We start from the raw sequence: 22,184 nt of genomic DNA, 5'->3' as shown, positions 1-22,184 counted from the left end.
CTTGCAACCAAGCAATATTATCTCAAACAACCTCATACTCATCGAGACCCTTGCAACCACGCAATACCATCTCAGCAACCTGACGGAGACCCTTGCGACCACACAATACCGTCTCAGCAAACCAGACTGAGACCCTTGCAACCATGCAATACCGTCTCAAAACAAACCTCATACTCATCGAGACCCTTGCAACCAAACAATATTGTCTCAGCAAACCAGACTGAGACCCTTGCAAACACGCAATATCGTCTCAGCAAACCAGACTGAGACCCTTGCAAACAAAAACAAACCTTCATACTCACTGACACCCTTGCAACCACGCAATATTGTGTCCAGTAGTATAAAACACTTTGCGGCATGCACCAGTGTGCAAACCAGCATACAAACTAACTTGCAAACACACTTCAGTGGCAAACAATCACGCACCAGGTTGGACTTTATCTCCCCAGATAAAAAAAAAAAAAGGGAAGTACATACAGTTCGCATCTTCACCAGGGTTAGTCGCATGACAGGGGTGAGCCAGTTCATTTCAGGTAAGGTCACACCAGGCCCACCGTCAGACGGTTATCCACCACCTCGTTGACTTCCTGCTCACTGAACAACCAGGCACACCACCGGCAGATCTAAATAGGTTGAGAATAGTGTTCAGCAATCTCAAGGTGCCCATAGCAGAGCATAAAGTGGAAGGCCTGGCACACTCTATCACCCTCCTAGTTCTCATTCTGGACACACTAGCCATAGCCTGCCCCCTCGACAAACTAGCGCGTACCAGGACAGTTATCCATAAATTCACCCAGTCACAATCGTGCACCATGAGGTAGTTGCAATCCTTAATAGGGATGCTGAACTTCACAATGAGGATTATTCCTCAAGGACGGTCCTTATATCACAGCTTTTAGTCTTTCTCACACCAGTGTAAGATCCAGACCAAGTTCTCAAACCAGACCAAGCAGCAGTAGCAGACTTAGCTATGTGGGACAAGTTCCTCACCAGCTGGAATGGCATGCTCATCCCGGCAGTGTCAGCTGAGCCACCACGGATGGTCACCGATGCTGCAGGCTCCATGGGCTTTGCGGCCATTTTTTGGCTGCCACTGGTTCGCCAAACCTTGGCCCCCAGAAATTCTCTTAAATTTGTGCTTTCACCCAGTCTTCATCACTCTTCGAGCTGTATCCCTTTGTGGCAGCTGCAAAGGTCTGGGGCCACACTTGGACAGGACAGACGGTGCTCTTCACCATGGACAATCAGGCCACGGCCAACATCATCAGTAAAGGTAGATCCAAGTCACTCCCCCTCATGTCCTTCCTGCGCAGGCTCGCGCAGCTGTCACTCCATCACCAGTTTAATATCTTCTGTAGACATATTCCAGGCAAATGCAAAATCACAGCTGATGTGCTGTTCCGTTTCAACCTTACTTTGTTTTTCCAGCAGGAGCCTGGAGCTGACCCAACAACTACTGCTATCCCACCCTGGTCGTTACTGACGATGGACTGAAGTCACATCTCGCCAACGCAATCCACCTCATTAACCACTCCTTGGCATGCAACACACTGAAGGCCTATCGCACTGCTTGGAACACTTACCGCAAGATTTGGCCTCTTGCCCGGAGCAGTGATAGGCGACGTTAGACACGTTCTAGCCTTCATATCATATTGCCACACGCAGCTTGCCCTTTCTCACAATACTATAAGGCTATACCTAGCCAGCGTCCAGCATTTCCTGTCCTTACAGGACCCCAGTAAACCATCAGTATTCTCAGCCCATGCAGTCAAGTCTCTCCTACAGGGCATACAAAAGCACCAACCCGTAGTCAGTGGCAAACGCCTGCCTATCACGAGTGCCCTCTTCAGGGACATGTCTGAAATCCTTACTCGTTCTCCGTTTAGGGCTTTGCCCAGCCTAGTCATCCAGGCGGTCATCTACCGGGCCTTCTATTGTTTCCTACAACCTAGTGAATTTACCATCAGTGGCTCCGGCAGTCAGACACTACTCACTTTCCGAATCATTACAAGCTTCAACTCACAGTCTGCAAAACGCAACAAATAGGCCCCGGGGTTGACATCAACCTGTTTCAGACTAACAATGCCTGATGCCCAGTGACAGTGCTCGACCGACTACTATCCCATCTACCCAGCCAATCTGATGGTAGCTCGTTGCTACCCTTTCTAACCAGCCCCCTGAGTGGCAGCCAGTTTATCAAGCATTTCAGGATCCTCCTAAGCAACTTGGGCTTCAAACCCAGTCAGTTCTTTGGACATTCCTTCCGGATTGGAGCAGCCTCAGCTGCCTTCCAACAGGAAGTACCAGACCACGTAATCAAGAAACTAGGCCAATGGAAGTCCGCTTGTTTTGCCACATACATTCCAAATCTTCAGGAAGAAATGGTACAAGCCTTCACCAAGGGTATTTAAGCAGCCCACTCGCCCATGCTCTTTGTCAGTTCCAGTGCGCGATACCCTCCAGCCCTTTCCTTTTTCAGGGCACTTCTCAGCACATCCTTCTTCATAAACTACCCATTACTTACCTTGGGTATGCCCCCTTTTCTTGGCATACCGACCAGACCACCAAGGCACACTTCAGGTCTATTTATGTTGTAAGTCTTGTCGCGTGTTTATATGATCCACATTTTTCTCGGTCATAGGGCCACAACCATAACCAGCTGAAGCTGATAAGAATGACATAGGCAAACACTAGATAATCGGCACAAGTAAATACTATGAAATAAAACAAGTCAGCTATGAGCAGTGAAGCGGGGTTGCCACAGAAACGTTGGATTGAGAAGGAGGCTTGGTTAACAGTAAAGGAAGTGCTCAATGTAAGGGCGGAAATACACTCTACTGTGGACTCAGAAAACAATACTTAAGATGGCGCTGCCTTACCCCTGCAAACAAGTTTTTTAAAGTTTCTTTAAACAGTAAGTAATATGCGATTTGGGCTGGATTACAGTTTGATAATTACTTATTATAATGGACTAAATGAAAAGCAGCATCAGAGTGGGGGAGTTTACTTGCTCTTTAATGTATACACAGCACCCCATATTGACAGAAAAACACAGAATTGTTGACATTTTTGCAGATTTATTAAAAAAGAAAAACTGAAATATCACATGGTCCTAAGTATTCAGACCCTTTGCTGTAACACTCATATATTTAACTCAGGTGCTGTCCATTTCTTCTGATCATCCTTGAGATGGTTCTACACCTTCATTTAAGTCCAGCTGTGTTTGATTATACTGATTGGACTTGATTAGGAAAGCCAAACACCTGTCTATATAAGACCTTACAGCTCACAGTGCATGTCAGAGCAAATGAGAATCATGAGGTCAAAGAAACTGCCTGAAGAGCTCAGAGACAGAATTGTGGCAAGGCACAGATCTGGCCAAGGTTACAAAAAAATTTCTGCTGCACTTAAGGTTCCTAAGAGCACAGTGGCCTCCATATCCTTAAATGGAAAATGTTTGGGATGACCAGAACTCTTCCTAGAGCAGGCCGTCTGGCCAAACTGAGCTATCCGGGGAGAAGAGCCTTGGAGAGAGGTAAAGAAGAACTCAAAGATTACTGTGGCTGAGCTCCAGAGATGCAGTCGGGAGATGGGAGAAAGTTGTAGAGAGTCAACCATCACTGCAGCCCTCCACCAGTCGGGGCTTTATGGCAGAGTGGCCCGACGGAAGACTCTCCTCAGTGCAAGACACATGAAAGCCTGCACGGAGTTTACTTAAAAACACCTGAAGGACTCCAAGATGGTGAGAAATAAGATTTTCTAGTGTCTGATGAGACCAAGATAGAATTTTTTGGCCTTAATTCTAAGCGGTACATGTGGAGAAAACCAGGCACTGCTGATCACCTGTCCAATACAGTCCCAACAGTGAAGCATGGTGGTGGCAGCATCATGCTGTGGGGATGTTTTTCAGCTGCAGGGACAGGACGACTGGTTGCAATAGAGGGAAAGATGAATGCGGCCAAGTACAGGGATATCCTGGACGAAAACCTTCTCCAGAGTGCTCAAGACCTCAGACTGGGCCGAAGGTTTACCTTCCAACAAGACACTGACCCTAAGCACACAGCTAAAATAATGAAGGAGTGGCTTCACAACAACTCCATGACTGTTCTTGAATGGCCCAGCCAGAGCCCTGACTTAAACCCAATTAAGCATCTCTGGAGAGACCTAAAAATGGCTGTCGACCAATGTTTACCATCCAACCTGACAGAACTGGAGAAGATCTGCAAGGAGGAATGACAGAGGATCCCCAAATCCAGGTGTGAAAAACTTATTGCATCTTTCCCAAAAAGACTCATGGCTGTATTAGATCAAAAGGGTGCTTCTACTAAATACTTGTCAATGGGTCTGAATACTTAGGACCATGTGATATTTAACTTTTTCTTTTTTAATAAATCTGCAAAAATGTCAACAATTCTGTGTTTTTCTGTCAATACGGGGTGCTGTGTGTACATTAATGAGGAAAAAAATGAATGTAAATGATTTTAGCAAATGGCTGCAATATAACAAAGAGTGAAAAATTTAAGGTGGTCTGAATACTTTCCGTCCCCACTGTATATATATATATATATATATATATATATATATATATATATAAATATATACACACCATTTTGGTTCTATGTGTAGCACCCTCTACCAGTAGGTAGGTGCTAGTAAGGGTTATTTTACTAGGTTTGTTCAGCACAGGCAAATTTAGGCAGGCTTATGCTGCAAGCTAGGCTTGTCTGTTTTTTATCTGGGGGCTGGGAGTTTTCAGAGTAGCAGTGGGTGTGACCACCTGTGCTCCAGTGCTGAGGTGCCTCCCCTGCTTCCAGGGAGAATGTTCTGGAAGAGGAGGCTGGGCCGAGCTGGAGTGGCAGGCGGCACATGTGGGAGCCCTGACCAATCCCTAACTGGTGTTGGCAGGGGGCGGGCCTCTTTTATATATGCTGAGATGACATGTTGCTGGGGAGGAGTAGTCGCCTGGGAGACGTGAGGAATGGAGTGCTAGACAGCCGCAGGAGCACACCCCCATCTGGGGGGGTGTAGCGATTGCAGGAGCAGGCCCAGGGGGGAACTGTGAGGGAACAATGCCTCTACACGGTCATTGGCAATGTCTCTGTCACCACACAGTTGGTGGCAGGGAACTCCTCGAGCAGAGGGGCAGAAGAAGCTATCGGAACACATGGTCTAGACAAATTCCTCATCAAGGACTCAGGGCTGGAAATTCGGTGAGTGTTACCACAGTGGGTGACTGGAGGTGCCAGGGAAACTGTGAGGAACTCTGCTTCTATACGGTTACTGGCAGAGTCTTTATCATGCACACGGTGGATGGTGAAGAGTTCTGGATAAGAGAGGAGACTGTGGAGATGTGTGTCAAATTGGTGTGGCCAGCTGGCGCATGGTTTGCAAGTTGGAATGGCTGGGATCAGTAGTCCATTTCCTAGAAGATAGACTTTAACCTACTAGGCCTCCGGGGAGAGGTTCTGCAGGCCTCAGGCCTAGTAGCAGCGAGCCACCAGAGCCAGTAGAGTGGCTTATTTAGAGTAAGTTCTTCATACCCATTAGAAGAGGATGTGTCATACTTTAATTAGCAACTACAAGATTGTGCAGGAGGCATCAAGATTGTCCAAGAGGAAGCAAGTTTGGGCAGGAGGTGAAGAGATCTAAGACCATTGCTTTTACACGGTCAAAAGTGATGTTTCTGTCCCTCACACGGTGATGGATGGAGAACTGTTAGGAAGAGTAGTCTGCATGGAGATGCAGGGAGCAACAGTCTGCATGGAGATGCAGAGGGAGTAATGGTCTGCAGAGAGCTGCAGGAGAAGATTTATACCTAGTCAAATATGCACATTCAATCTTCAGGCTCTAACTTTGTTCAAAGTATATTGAATTCTGTAAATATGATGGCAATGATTAATTCCATGGGCATCCCATACCCCAATCCCTATCCAAGTTGTACCCCCCAATAAAACAACAAAAACAAAGCTTGCAAAAGACTGTTCATTTTTTCTGGAAAGGATGCATGAAGTCTGGCAGTGGGGTGATTTGGCGGATTGTTTGTCAGTAGTGCTAACACCATGGCTACATATGTATTGTAACTAGACTTTTTATTTAATTTATTGATTGTTTTATTATAGATTGAGCACTGCACTTTAGCTTTTGTAATTCTTTTAATATTTCATGTTCACAATATTTTTGACCCTGAGGAAGTCAGGTGACCAGTGAAGCAACAAGTCAGGATGAAACAGTGACATAACTTCCAGGCACAACAGTAACCAGAAGTGGGGTGAGAATCACCATTTTTTGGATTGGGATTACTGCTATTTTGATTTGATTTTATGTGTCAGTGCATCTATTTAGTAATAAGGGCTCTATTTAGTAATAAAGGTAAGTAAATCTCCTAGATTGTAAGCTCTAAGGAGCAGGGCCCTCTGATTCCTACTGTATCAAATTGTATTGTACTTTGTACTGTCTACCCTCAAGTTGTAAAGCGCTACTTAAACTGTTGGCGCTATATAAATACTGTATAATAATAATAATAATAAATACTGGGTTGCACTATATATAAGTTGTCCCCTTCTTTTGAGCTATACCAGCAGTGAAGACAGGGAGGATTGGTCTCTTAAAGGGAGTGAAGTGGCTAGTAACAGGTGGAGTCGCACCAACAATTACAATTACAATCATGAAATACAGTATTTAGAACTCCGTGACACTGTTTTGTTGTTTAATTTTAAAAGCAGCGGCAAGCCTGCCGATCTCACACGTTTCATAATCTGACAGAAGACTGCTGCTTTTAAAATTAAACATCAAAACAGTGTCACAGGACTTCTAAATACTGTATTTCATGATATAAGCTCAGTTTAGTGGTAAAAATAAGCGGGAAATGCAAGATTTCCGTGGGTGTAAAGAGATGTCCTCTTGGCGACTTTAGACTGTAGGCTTACTGTCACTTCCGTTACACGGTTTTCACGGGTCACCTAATCTGATGGAACACAGGCTCCACATCACAACCTTAATTTTAAAAAAGGAATGCTGATATGAATGAAACACTGCAGGGTGTAGCAGAGAGTGCTGTATAAATAGTAGTTTATAAAGTAGTGCAACTAGCATTGGTAACCCATATCAAACCTCACTGAAGAACTGTCAGATGATTACAGTTCTGTCGTCTTTTACTTGATATGGGTTAGTGCACTTTGCATACAGTTTATTGCCTTATTTAATACCTTCACATGAACATACTTGCCCTCGGTTTGCTAGTTTATATATAAAAAGCTTGACTTATATTGTTGGCTAAGTTTCATGTTCTTGATATGATGATTTAATAGCTGTAAATGTGATTATGTCTTTATATTCTGAACATGAAGGAATGATGGGTAAACTATGAATTGAGTGCAGAAAATAAGATGAGTCAATCGGGCTTATTGTAATGCATTTGTAATTATAGAATATAGGTAACCATAATATTGGTCAAGTATTGTTCTTGATTGTACCACTTTAAAATCACCCGTGTAGAGGTAGAAGTTGTCACCACCAGCCACTCCAGTATCTTATGGTCACTGATCAGATACCAGCCATTATAGAAACAGTAATTGTCTGCTGATTGCATCTGCTAGAATACATGGTCATTATACAGCGGCCAGTATTGTCTCCCACATGATACATCTTGAAGACATACTGCTTTTTCAAGAACACTTGGTTGATTTCAAAATGGCTCTAAAACCTATGATAATTTCTGGGGAATTCAAATAAGTTGTCATGGACACCCTTTAAAGCTCCATGGGGGCACAACACGGAAATTGATGGTGTTTGGGCCCAATGCATGTACCTGTCTCAGACAGGTTCATGAGCCTGTTGGTGTCAGGCACTGAGGCTGGAGTGTCCATACTCGCACTCATTCCTCAGTGCATTCCATCCCTCCCTGGCCACTGCGCCTGCGACTATGGGTGGATACAGCCTGATGGGGAGCTGAGACCCTAGTTTCCTATTAGGTCCACATAACTAATGATTGACAGTACACAGCAATGGGCAGATCCATAGCTGCTATTTGGCTTTTGAATTCACCCACTGCCTTGTACTATCCATCAAGGTACTGTAGATGGACCTGATGAGGAACTAGTCTCACAGTTCCCCATCAGGCTCCACCCACTCAACAACCACAGTGGCAGTGAATTTGAGTCATTTAGTGGCAGAGTCTAATCATCAGGTCCGCCTTGCCTGTGATTGACAGTGAATGGCAATGGGCAGATTGGAATGCCACTATTGGACAGAATAGCGGCTATGGAATCCACTCACTGCCTTCTGCTGTCAATCACAGGCAAGGTGGATCTGATGGAGAATTAGCTCCCCCTCTAGCTCCGCCCACTGTCAGTTCAGTGTGATCTGTGCGGTTGGTTTCTAGGATGTGGGTGGCCCTCATCCTAGCAACCATTTAAGTAAATGTAAAACACATTCAAGCATAATAATTAAGTAATCAACACAAAACACTCCTGTAGACCATCTCTCAGTTACCTCCAAATTGATTATCTGGGAATTGGTAAAAGTGGAAGTTCCTCTATGATACACTGAGATCAGAGCTAAAAATAGCCACTGATTACTGTATAAATGTCACTGGCAGGGAAGGGGTTAACACAAGGGGTTAAATGTGTTCCCTCAGTGTGTTCTAATTGTAGGGGGGATGGGACTGCCTGGGGGAGAAGACCGATTGTTGTTCCTATATACTGGGAACACACGATCTGTCTCCTCTCCCCTGCCAGAATGAGGATTTGTGTGTTTTGTGTGATCCCTGTTCTGGCTCTGTCAGGTGCCGCCGGGCACGTGCATTGGCTGCAGGGACATGCTGCAGGCGCACGCCTGCAATATTCATTGATAGAGTCAACGTACCATAAGGCGATTCACGTAGCCCTGCCAACTGTACAACTGTACAACTGTGGCGGCTGGTTGGCAAGTAAACAGATTCAATTCTCGTCACTAGCTCCTCCCACGCGTTATGTCAAAGACCACGTAACTTTCTCAAGGATATCCCTTGAGAAAGTCACGTGGTCTGTGACATAACGTGTGGGAGGAGCTAGTAAAGAGCACTGCTGTTATGAGATACCAGTACAGCAGCAGCAGCTTTTAAGGCTCGCAGCGGCTGATTGCTTTCCTTTATGCCTAATACCTGTTAGGTCTATGTGAGTGTATTGCTGTGTCTATTTTTCCTTTGTGTTTCTTTTGATCACTGCGCAATGATATTATTGTTTTATTTACATGATTCATCTACACACTGAGATTGAAAGAAAGTGAAACAAAGTGCAAGTCATTATCTATCCCTGGAAAAGAAACGTTGTAGGCATTGATGAATGTAGGCTGAAAACCAGGCTGGAAAACAACTACACAAATTAACCCCCACAAATCAAATGCAAATGATTAATGGACTTGCAGGTGAATATTATTTGTGTTAGAGGAATTTTGTACCTTCTTTGCCTTCTTCTCTTTTCCAGTCACATTTTTATTATTTTCTCCATTCCTTCAATATGCATTTTACATTAGAATACTAGTTTATGAGTGCTGCCAGTAGCACGTATTTAAATATTTTTTTATTTTTTATTTTATTCATGCGGTTTATCACATTCTTGATGTTTGGATATTTGTATTCACAGAATCGTATTATTTTTTAATGATTCTAAGTGAGCTATGCACTGATTGATAGTTGAATTAGAGCGCATCAATAATTTCTTATTATTTTACATTAAGGTGTCTGAACACTTAAGATTGATTGCAGCTTAATTGTTTAAATTTCTATCACCTTTTTATCATATATTTCATTTCAGCGCTTGAGTTATTCACAGTACAGATTCAATTCTATTGATTTCAATAGGGTTCAGCACCAGTTTGCCGAACCCTGCACAAATTGAACCCAGGGCATATCAGCTCATCACTATTCCCTAAAAAATTGGGGATACCTCACACCAGTAGTTCTCAACTGCTGGGCTGTGGCCGGCCTCTGAGCTGCAAGTTCTCTTTTACTGGGCCATCAAGTTTGTCATCTCCTACTCCCCTGACCACCTGGCAAATGTTGCAAAAATGAACAGTGTTGGAAGAGGGTTGCATTTGTAAACAGGAAGAGGGTTACAGGGGTTGCAGGGGGTAAGTAGTATGAGGAAAGGAATGTAAGGGTGAACCCTGATGCTGGTTGTGCAAGCTCTTGGTGTGTCAGAAGCTGGGTTGTGATCTTTCAGGTGGCACCAGTGTCCCCTCTCCACCTGTGGCAGGAGATTACATGATTGACTCAGAGACCGGGAAAAACAACGGCAGCATTGGAGAGCGGAGGAAACCTACACTGAACTACACCTACCACTATTAAGTGCTCTGCAGCCGGACAGATGTCACCTGTCTGTAATGATTACATGACTGCAAGGTAGATAAACAGACATACATAGCAGGCACTCGGCAGGCCACACAAAGTTTATACATACTTTGCACTCAATACACTTTTTTAAAGGCCCGATTCCTTTTTTTTTCAACGACACTAAAGCATTGCAGCTTTCCATTAACACAAGGTAGTGTGGTATGTTATAAATAAAGGGTCCTGTATGAATTTGGTTACATTAGGGTGCATTGGCTTAACACTACGCACATTACTGTGTGAAATAATGCACCTCATGCACTGCAAAGAAGTAGCTGGTCCTGTAGCTCCCATTCACATGGGGCAGACTAAAACATATGCCCATGGAGAACCATGTTTCCCTGCAAGGAGATGCACAGGTGTTCTGTGCATTCCTGTACAGATAGTCCCATTGATGTCAATTGGGAAGCAGAGGCTGCACAGACACAGCTGCTGCTTCCAATTTGACATCCGTATGCATACCTCCCAACTTTTGAACTTTAGAATGAGGGGCATTCGTGGGAGGAAGTGATTTGCGGCATGCATAGCTCTTAACTCTTAACAGTGGGAGGGGCTTAAGGAATGTGGTTAAGCAAAACCCAGACGGGGTCAGCTGGGTGGAGATCAGGGGTTATCAATGCAGAAGACAGGGGTCAGCTGGGTGAAGAGCAGGGGTTATCAGGGCAGAAGACAGGGGTCTGCTGAATGAAGAGCAGGGGTCATCAGCGCAGAAGACAGGGGTCAGCTGGGTGAAAAGCCTGGGTTATCAGGGCAGAATATAGGGGTCTGATGAATGAAGAGCAGAAGACAGGGGTCAGCTGGGTGGAGAGCAGGTGTTATCAGGGCAGAATATAGGGGTCTGTTGAATGAAGAGCAGAAGACAGGGGTCAGCTGGGTGGAGAGCAGGGATTAGCAGGGCAGAAGACAGGGGTCTGCTGGATGAAGAGCAGAGGTCATTAGGGAAGAAGACATGGGGTCAGCTGGGTGAAGAGCAGGGGTCATCAGGGCAGAAGACAATTGTCAGCTGGGTGGAGAGCAGGGGTCAGCATGGCAGAGGAGAAGGGACTGCAGGACAGTGTACAGGGGGTCAGCGGGGCATAGAAGAGGGGTCACAAGGGCAGAAGACAGGGATCAGCAGGACAGAGGAAAGGGGGTCAGTAGGGCAGTGTAAAGGAGTCAGCAGAATGGAAGACAAGGGGTCAGCAGAACAGAAGACAGGGGTCAGTAGGGCAGTGTACAGGGGTCAGCAGGACAGAAGATGGGGGTCAGGGTCAGTAGGGCAGGGTACAGGTGTTAGCAGTATGGAAGACAGGGCAGGGTACAGGGGTCAGAAGGACAGAGGACAGGAGATCGGTAGGGCAAGGTACAGGGGTCAGAAGAATAGGGGTGCAGTAGGGTAGGGTACAGGGGTCAGCAGGATGGAAGACAGGGGGTCAGCAGGACAGGGTACAGGAGTCAGCAAGACAAAAGACAAGGAGTCAGTAGGGCAGGGTACAGGGGTCAGCAGGATGGAAGACAGGCAGTCAGCAAGGCAGGGTACAGGGGTCAGCAGGACAGAAGACAGGGGGTCAGTAGGGCAGGGTACAGGGGTCAGACTGAGAGAGGACACAAGGTCAGTAGGGCAGGGTACAGGGGTCAGAAGGACAGTAGGTCAATAGGGCAGGGTACAGGGGGTCAAATCCCCCCAATTCCTCCTCTTATCCAAAATCCCCCCACCCCCTCCTAGCACAAATCCCCCCTCCATTCCTCCTGCTTGCAAAAACCCCCCCAGTCTGCCCCCCCCCTTTACTCTTACACCCCCATCCAGGTACCTTCAGGCTGACTCTCTTCTCTTGAGTCCAGCGATCAGTGGGTGGAGCTCTCCATCGGGACAACGAGGTGAAAGGGAAGACAAGAGAGCTGGCCAGTCCTGTCCGGAACTGCACAGGTGCCTGGGGACATGTTTGCGCCCTCTTTAGGACATCAGAGCAGCTGGGAAGCCATTGCCATCCTGACCCCCGGCCATGACTCCTCCCTGTCCTCCCTCTCCTGTATGAAGGAAAGCAACACAGCCAAGGAGGAAGAGGAGGGCTCAGCTGCAAGCTGCTCTGCACTGTGTGTGTGAGGCATTCGGCATCTCTCACCGCCAGCTGCCTGTCACATTTAGGCCTCTTTTAGCGCTAGAAATAGTGCCTGTAAAGCACATGAAAACCACCTCCCATTCATTTCAGTGTGACTTTTCACTCTGGTGCGGTGCGCTAGCAGGACGTTAGGAAAAGTCTTGCAAGCAGCATCTTTGGGGCGGTTTGGGAGCGCTGTATACAGTGCTCCCAAAACACCCTGCCCGTTGAAATAAATGGCCAGTGCTTCCAAAGCACCTGAAAAGCAATTTGGAAGTGCCGCAACAAAGGCTCTTTTAACCCCTTCTTCGGCCGCTAACTGGGATTAAAAGCGTCCACTAGCGGCGTCACTTAAACAGCAGTAAAGCACCGCTAAAACGAGTGGCATTTTACTGCTAATGCTGGGCGGCCCCAGTGTGAAAGGGGTGTTATACAGCAATTCTTACAGCATGCGGGACTTCAGACACCCCGCACAAGCCGCAGGGCGGGCAAGTCACTGGAGCTGCACCACTCTCATTTGCCGGGACGCCAGGACTTGCATTAAGTCCCAGGACAGTCCCGACGAATCCGGGACAATTGGGAGGTATGCATCTGGGTGTGGGTCCCTCAATGCACACTGCATCCCAATTGACATCAATGGGACTGGCAGTATGGAGATCCATGGAACACCTATGGGTGAATACGGCCCTCCACGAACGGGCACTTTAGTAGGCCCTGTGTGAACAAGGCCTTACTGTTGGGGAATGGAAGGTTTTGGAAGATAATTTCTGAGCTCACTAATGTTTAGAACCACTGCCCTATATAGTGTGTTAGCAGACACCAAATTTTCAGCACACTGGAGTCCCTGTGTAGCTAATGATATTTGTCAACAAACAATGATATTTGTAATCAGCAAACCCATGTCCTACTAAATACCTGCCAACCTTCTGAGCTGAGAAAGAGACACACCATAAGGTCCTTGCACACAGTACTGATGGATTAAGGGCAAGTTCACACCAGAACATGGTGCCGGAAACCTGCATTCTGTGCATGTTTCCCATCCTACATTCAAAGGGCCCTGGGTGTGCGACTTGTTGCGGGTGTAAATGTAATCCTAACAACACCCCAAAAGCAGATCTCAAACACGGTGCATTTGCCTGCACCAGATCGCATGGTACCAGAGTATCATGCGATCTGGTTACAGTGCATTTTAAAAAGTAGTGCATGCACTACTCCAATCAAATGAGCAATGCATAGAAAACGCATGTATGGTCCATATAGGGTTGAGGGCCAGTTCACATCAGATGCAGTCCAGTGCGGTTTTATTCTGCATCAACAACCTGTGGACAATGTTTAACAAGGATTCACTAATGGCTCTAGTTCACACCAGAGCAGTGCTTCCAGTGCTGTCAACAAAAGTAGAACATACAGCATTTTTTTTGTATGGAATGCATCTGGAATGTGGCAAAACACACATGTCCTCAATTTTTGTCAATTGCAATGAAGAAAAAAAAGGAGAAAAAAAAAGCACTGGAACGCATTAAAAATGCATCAAATATGCACCGGAATGCATAAAAATTTCAAATCCAGAAAACGCATTCAAAACGCAGAAATTTTAATGTGAATCCGCCCTTACACATGTAGAGATGAACAGATGTCTGTACACACAGATGCGCATAAATTATGGAATTAATCTTCTAGCTCCCAGAATTAAAGGGGAGTGTGACTTACACACGTACGCATCAATACTGAAAAAGATACTGATCAGTTATGCAAATTTTTTTTTTTGCTGATTTTTTTTTTTATATATAAATTATTATTTACATTTTTTTTTTGCTGATGTATTACTAGTTTACTAATATTTATGTACCTGTGTATACAGGCTTATGCCCCGTACACACGATCGGACATTGATCGGACATTCCGACAACAAAATCCATGTTTTTTTTTCCGACGGATGTTGGCTCAAACTTGTTTTGCATACAGGGTCGCACAAAGTTGTCGGAAAATCCGATCGTTCTGAACACAGTGACGTAAAACACGTGCGTTGGGACTATAAACAGGACAGTAGCCAATAGCTTTCGTCATATTGTCTATTCTGTCTATTCTGAGCATGCGTGAGGGCAAACCAAAATTTAACTTTTTGGCCTAAAAGCAAAATGCTATGTAAGGCAGAAAACTAACACTGCACAGCACCTTGAACACACCATCCCCACCGTGAAACATGGTGGTGGCAGCATCATGTTGTGGAGATGCTCTTCTTCAGCAGGGACAGTGAAGCTGGTCAGAGTTGAAGGGGAGATGGATGGAGCCAAATACAGGGCAATCTTAGAAGAAAACCAGTTAGAATCTGCAAAAGCCTTGAGACCGGGGAGGAGGTTCAACTTCCAGCAGCACAACTACCCTAAACATACAGCCAGAGCTACAATGGAATGGTTTAGATCAAAGCATATTCATGTGTTAGAATGGCCCAAAGTCCAGACCTAATTCCAATTGAGAATCAGTGGAAAAACTAGAATTTGCTGTTCGCAGATGCTCTCCATCCAATCTGACAGAGCTTGAGCTATTTTACAAAGAAGAATGGGCAGAAATGTCACTCTGTAGATGTGCAAAGCTGGTAGAAACATTCCCAAAATGACTTGCAGCTGTAATTGCAGCGAAAGGTGGTTCTACAAAGTATTGACTCAGGGGGGCTAAATACAATTGCACCAGTGGTGGCCCATCCATTAGGGGTGCCCGGACGCCGCCCCCTCTCTCTCCTTGCCACCCCCTATATGCAATAAATAGATTCATGCATAGCATGAATCTAGCCACGGCCACCCCCTATTCACACACCCAGCCCTTTCAGGACACCAGGTGCATGAATTACAGCAGCAAGGTTATTTGAAGCATCTGATTAGAGCCAGAGGCTCTAATAGGCTTCAAAAAAGGGTGGGCTCGGGTCGCAGAGGATGCGTCTGGAGCCCACCCAGGTGTGTTGCAACAGCGAATGAATATTCGCTGTTGCAAAACTGATCCTACTCCCGGCCAATCATGAATAAGGTATGAAACCTGTTTCCCGATAGGCCAAAGCGTCAAGCGATCCTATTGGACACCTGGCGCTGGGAGGAGCAGAGAGGAGGGGTACTGCGGAAGCTGCTCCAGGAGAGGACACCGGAGCAGCTTTCTCCAAGCCTGCCACACTGGAAGATGGCCGCATCAGCTTCAACCTTTGCGGGGGGGGGGGGGGGTGAGGATTGTTTGCTGCCCCCCCCCCAAAAAAAAAAACACCAGCCACTACTGAAATGCACGCCACACTTTTTACTTATTTATTTGTAAAAAATTTGCAAACCACTTATCATTTTCCTTCCACTTCACAATTACAGTATCTCACAAAAGTGAGTACACCTCAAATTTTTGTAAATATTTTATTATATCTTTTCATGTGACAACACTAAAGAAATAACACTTTGCTACAATGTAAAGTAGTGAGTGTACAGCTTGTATAACAGTGTAAATTTGCTGTCCCCTCAAAATAACCCAACACACAGCCATTAATGTCTAAACCGCTGGCAACAAAAGTGAGTACACCCCTAAGTGAAAATGTCCAAATTGGGCCCAATTAGCCATTTTCCCTCCCCGGTGACATGTGGCTCATTAGTGTTACAAGGTCTCAGGTGAGGATGGGGAGCAGGTGTGTTAAATTTGGTGTTATCGCTCTCACTCTCTTATACTGGTCGCTGGAAGTTTAACATGGCACCTCATGGCAAAGAACTCTCTGAGGATCATAAAGATGGCCTAGGCTATAAGAAGATTGCCAAGACCTTGAAACTGAGCTGCAGCAAGGTGGCCAAGACCATACAGCAGTTTACCAGGACAGGTTCCACTCTGAACAGTCCTTGCCATGGTCGACCAAAGAAGTTGAGTGCACGTGCTCAGCGTCATATCCAGAGGTTGTCTTTGGCAAATAGACATATGAGTGCTGGCAGCATTGCTGCAGAGGTTGAAGGGGTGAGCGGTCAGCCTGTCGGTGCTCAGACCATACTCCACACGCTGCATCAAATTGGTCTGCATGGCTGTCGTCCCAGAAGGAAGCCTCTTCTAAAGATGATGCACAAGAAAGCCTGAAAACAGTTTGCTTAAGACAAGTATACTAAGGACATGGATTACTGGAACTATGTCCTGTGGTCTGATGAGACCAAGATAAACTTATTTGGTTCAGATGGTGTCAAGAGTGTGGGGCGGCTACCAGGTGAGGAGTACAAAGACAATGTATCTTGCCTACAGCCAAGCATGGTGGTGGGAGTGTCATGGTCTGGGGCTGCATGAGTGCTGCCGGCACTGGGGAGCTACAGATCATTGAGGGAACCATGAATGCCAACATGTACTGTGACATACTGAAGCAGAGCATGATCCCCTCCCTTCGGAGACTAGGCGCAGGGCAGTATTCCAACATGTTAGCTACCCCAAACACACCTCCAAGACGACCACTGCCTTGCTAAAGAAGCTGAGGATAAAGATGATGAACTGGCCAAGCATGTCTCCAGACCTAAACCCTATTGAGCATCTGTGGGGCATCCTCAAACGGAAGGCAGAGGAGCGCAAGGTCTCTAACATCCATCAGCTCCATGATGTCATCATGGAGGAGTTGAAGAGGACTCCAGTGGTAACCGGGGAAGCTCTGGTGAACTCTATGCCCAAGAGGGTTAAGGCAGTGCTAGAAAATAATGGTGGCCACACAAAATATTGACACTTTGGGCCCAATTTGGACATTTTCCCTTAGGGGTGTACTCACTTTTGTTGCCAGAGGTTTAGACATTAATGGCTGTGTGTTGAGTTATTTTGAGGGGACAGCAAATTTACACTGTTATACAAGCTGTACACTCACTACTTTACATTGTAGCAAAGTGTAATTTCTTCACCCCTTACATCAGGGTCCCCAGAGAGCCTCCCCTTACATCAGAGTCCCCAGAGAGCCCCTCCTTACATCATGGTCCACAGAGAGCCTACCCCTTACATCAGGGTCCCCAGTGCCCCCTCATTACATCAGGGTCCCCAGAGATCCCCTTCCTTATATCAGGGTCCCCAGAGAGCCCCTTCCTTACATCAGGGTCCCCAGAGAGCCCCCCCTTACATCTTTGTCCCCAGAGAGCACCCCTTACATCAGGGTCACCAGAGAGGCTCCCCTTACATCAGGGTCCCCAGAGAGCATGCCCTTACATCAGGGTCCCCAGAGAGCCCCCCTTACATCAGGGTCCCCAGAGAGCCTCCCCTTACATCAGGGTCCCCAGATAACCCCTCCTTACATCAGGGTCCTCAGAGAGACTCCCCTTACATAAGGATCCCCAGAGAGCCCCCTCATTACATCAGGGTCCCCAGAGAGCCCCTCCTTACATCAAGGTCCTCAGAGAGCCCCTCCTTACATCAGGGTCCTCAGAGAGCCCCTCCTTACATCAGGGTCCCCAGAGAGCCCCCCCTTACATCAGGGTCTGCAGAGGGCCCCCTTACATCAGAGTCCCCAGAGAGCCCCCTTTTACATCAGGGTCCCCAGAGAGCCCCCCTTACATAAGGGTCTCCAGAGAGCCCCTCCCTTACATCTCCCCAGAGAGCCCCTCCTTACATCAGGGTTCCCAGAGAGCCCTTCCTTACATCAGGGTCCCCAGAGAGCCCCCTTTACATCAGAGTCCCCAGAGAGCCCCCTCCTACATCTGGATCCCCAGAGAGCCCCCCCCCCCCTTGCATCAGTGTCCCCAGAGAGCCTCCCCTTACATCAGGGTCTTCAGAGAGCCCCCCTTACATCAGGGTCTCCAGAGAACTTTCCTTACATCAGAGTCCCCGGAAAGCCCCCTCTTACATCAGGGTCCCCTGAAATCACCCCCTTACATCAAGGTCTCCAAAGAGCCCCCTCTTACATCAGAGACCCCAGAGAGCCCCCCCTTACATCAGGGTCTCCAGAAAGCCCCTCCTTATATCAGAGTTCCCAGAGAGCACCCCCTTTACATCAGTGTTCCCAGAGAACCCCCTCCTACATCAGAGTCCCGAGAGAGCCCCCTCCTACATCAGGGTCCCCAGAGAGCCCCCCCTTACATCAGTGTCCCCAGAGAGCCCCCCCTTACATCACGGTCTCCAGAGTGCTCCCCTTACATCAGAATCCCCGGAGAGCCCCCTCTTACATCAGGGTCCCCAGAAATCACCCCCTTAGATCAAGGTCTCCAGAGAGCCCCCTCTTACATCAGAGTCCCCAGAGAGCCCCCTTTTGCATCAGGATCCCCAGAGAGCCCCCTCCCCTTACATCAGGGTCCCCAGAGAGCCCCAAATTTACATCAGGGTCTCCAGAAAGCCCCTCCTTACATCAGAGTCCCCAGAGAGCACCCCCCTTACATCAGTGTCCCCAGAGAGCCCCCTCTTACATCAGGGTCCCCAGAGAGCCCACCTTACATCAGGGTCTCCAGCAAGGGCAGATCCAGGGTGGGGGCAACGGGGCAATTGCCCCCCCAGAAATTAGTTGCGGGTGAGTGGCAAGCAGGTCGGCGGACGGGTGAGTGAGCAGGCGGCTAGCTCGGCGGGCGGCTCAGTGGGTGAACGAGCGGGCCAGTCAGCAGGTGAGCAGGCAGCTGGCCAATCAGCACCCGCCCTGCATCCCTGCAGTTCCACCCTCACTGTGCAGGCAGCCGTGGGCAGCAGAGAAATTACATCATCTCTCTGCTGTCTGACTTTACTCTGGGACACAGCAAGTGACAATCCCCACCTTAGCAGGAAAGTGACAATTGTAGCAGGCAAGTGACAATCCGCAACGTGTGACGTGTGACAGGTGACGTGGCAAGTGACAATACGGAATGTGTGACAGGTGACAATCTGCATCTGGTGACAGGCGACGTGGCAAGTGAAAATCTGCAAATTATGGCGATGGCAAGTGACACACTCGGGGCTCCCACTGACTCTGCATTATGGTGAGTTGAACTATTTAATGTTATCTAACAATGTAATAAAAGAAATAATGCGCTTCAATCATCCTGACATCATAACAACCATGGCACCAGGATGATCGATGCGCCAACACCAGCCATTTCCCCCATAAACTGCCCACAAAAAAAAAAGTATTTTCTGGCAGTGCCCCTCCCAAGACTAGACTCTGGATCCGCCCCCGGTCTCCAGAGAGCCCCTTCTTACATCAGGGTCCCCAGAGAGCACCCCTCTTACACCAGGGTCTCCAGAGAGCCCCTTCTTACATCAGGGTCTCCAGAGAGCCCCCCCCGCATATATCAGGGTCTCCAGAGAGCCCCCCATATATCAGGGTCTCTAGAGAGCCCCCCTCTTACATCAGGGTCCCCAGAGACCCCCCCTTACATCAGTGTCCCCAAAGAGCCCCCCTTACAGTGGGGTCCCCAGAGAGCCCCCCTTACATCAGGGTCCCCAGAGAGCACCCCCCTTACATCAGGGTCTCCAGAGAGCCCCCTACTTACATCAGTGTCCCCAAAGAGCCCCCTCTTACATCAGGGTCCACAGAGAGCACCCCCTTACATCAGGGTCTCCAGAGAGCCCCCTTTACATCAGAGTCCCCAGAGAGCCCCCTCTTACATCAGAGTCCCCAGAGAGCCACCTCTTACATCAGAGTCCTCAGAGAGCCCCCTCTTACATCAGAGTCCCCAGAGAGCCACCTCTTACCTCAGGGTCTCCAGAGAGCCCCCTCCTTAAAATCAGAGTCCCCAGAGAGCCCCCTCTTACATCAGGATCCCCAGAAAGCGCCTCCTTACATCAGTGTCCCCAGAGAGCCCCTCTTACATCAGAGTCCCCAGAGAGCCCCCTCTTACATCAGAGTCCCCAGAGAGCCCCCTCTTGCATCAGAGTCCCCAGAGAGCCACCTCTTACATCAGAGTCCCCAGAGAGCCCCCTCTTACATCAGAGTCCCCAGAGAGCCCCCCTTACATCAGTGTCTCCAGAGAGCCCCCCTTACATCACTGTCACCAGAGAGCCCCCCTCACATCAGTGTCCCCAGAGAGCCCCCTCCTACATCAGAGTCCCCAGAGAGCCCCCCCTCTTACATCAGAGTCCCCAGAGAGCCCCCCTTACATCAGTGTCTCCAGAGAGCCCCCCCTTACATCACTGTCCCCAGAGAGCCCCCTCACATCAGTGTCCCCAGAGAGCCCCCTCCTACATCAGAGTCCCCAGAGAGCCCCCCTCTTACATCAGAGTCCCCAGAGAGCCCCCCTTACATCAGTGTCTCCAGAGAGCCCCTTCTTACATCAGAGTCCCCAGAGAGCCCCCCCTTACATCAGTGTCCCCAGAGAGCCCCCTCCTACATCAGAGTCCCCAGAGAGCCCCCCCTTACATCAGTGTCCCCAGAGATCCCCCCCTTACATCAGGGTCCCCAGAGAGCCCCCCCACATCAGTGTCCCCAGAGAGCACCCCCCATACATCAGCGTCCCCAGAGAGCCCCCCCTTACATCAGGGTCCCCAGAGAGCCCCCCCCACATCAGTGTCCCCAGAGAGCACCCCCCATACATCAGCGTCCCCAGAGAGCCCCCCCTTACATCAGCGTCCCCAGAGAGCCCCCCCTTACATCAGGGTCCCCAGAGAGCCCCGCTTTACATCAGTGTCCCCAGAGAGCCCCCCTTACAACAGTGTCCCCAGAGAGCCCCCCTTACATCACTGTCCCCAGAGAGCCCCCCTTACATCAGTGTCCCCAAAGAGTCCCCCCTTACATCAGTGTCCCCAGAGAGTCCCCCCTTACAATAGTGTCCCCAGAGAGCCCCCCTTACATCAGTGTCCCCAGAGAGCCCCCCCTTACATCAGGGTCCCCAGAGAGCCCCCCTCCCTCTTACATCAGGGTCCACAGAGAGCCCCCCCTTACATCAGGGTCCCCAGAGAGCCCCCCCTTACAACATTGTCCCCAGAGAGTCCCCTTGCATCAGGGTCCCCAGAGAGCCCCCCCTTACATCAGTGTCCCCAGAGAGCCCCCCTTACATCAGGGTCCCCAGAGAGCCCCCCTTACATCAGGGTCCCCAGAGAGCCCCCCCTTACATCAGGGTCCCCAGAGAGCCCCCCTTACATCAGTGTCCCCAGAGAGCCCCCTTACATCAGGGTCCCCATAGAGTGCCCCCCTTACATCAGGGTCCCCAGAGAGCCCCCCTTACATCAGGGTCCCCAGAGAGTGCCCCCCCTTACATCAGGGTCCCCAGAGAGCCCCCCTTACATCAGGGTCCCCAGAGAGCCCCCCTTACAACAGTGTCCCCAGAGAGCCCCCCCTTACATCAGGGTCCCCAGAGAGCCCCCCTTACATCAGTGTCCCCAGAGAGCCCCCCTTACATCAGGGTCCCGAGAGTGCCCCCCTAAAATCAGGGTCCCCAGAGAGCCCCCCTTACATCAGGGTCCCTAGAGAGTGCCCCCCCTTACATCAGTGTCCCCAGAGAGCCCCCCTTACATCAGGGTCCCCAGAGAGTGCCCCTTACATCAGGGTCCCCAGAGAGCCCCCCTTACATCAGGGTCCCTAGAGAGTGCCCCCCCTTACATCAGGGTCCCCAGAGAGCCCCCCTTACATCAGGGTCCCCAGAGAGCCCCCCTTACAACAGTGTCCCCAGAGAGCCCCCTCTTACATCAGGGTCCCCAGAGAGCCCCCCTTACATCAGGGTCCCCAGAGAGCCCCCCTTACATCAGGTTCCCCAGAGAGTGCCCCCCTTACATCAGTGTCCCCAGAGAGCCCCCCTTACATCAGGGTCCCCAGAGAGCCCCCCTTACATCAGAGTCCCCAGAGAGCCCGCCTTACATCAGTGTCCCCAGAAAGC

This window comes from Aquarana catesbeiana, linkage group LG03 (genome assembly GCF_042186555.1).
Source record: "Aquarana catesbeiana isolate 2022-GZ linkage group LG03, ASM4218655v1, whole genome shotgun sequence".
NCBI lineage: Eukaryota > Metazoa > Chordata > Amphibia > Anura > Ranidae > Aquarana > Aquarana catesbeiana.
Note: the sequence above shows the minus strand (reverse complement) of the source record.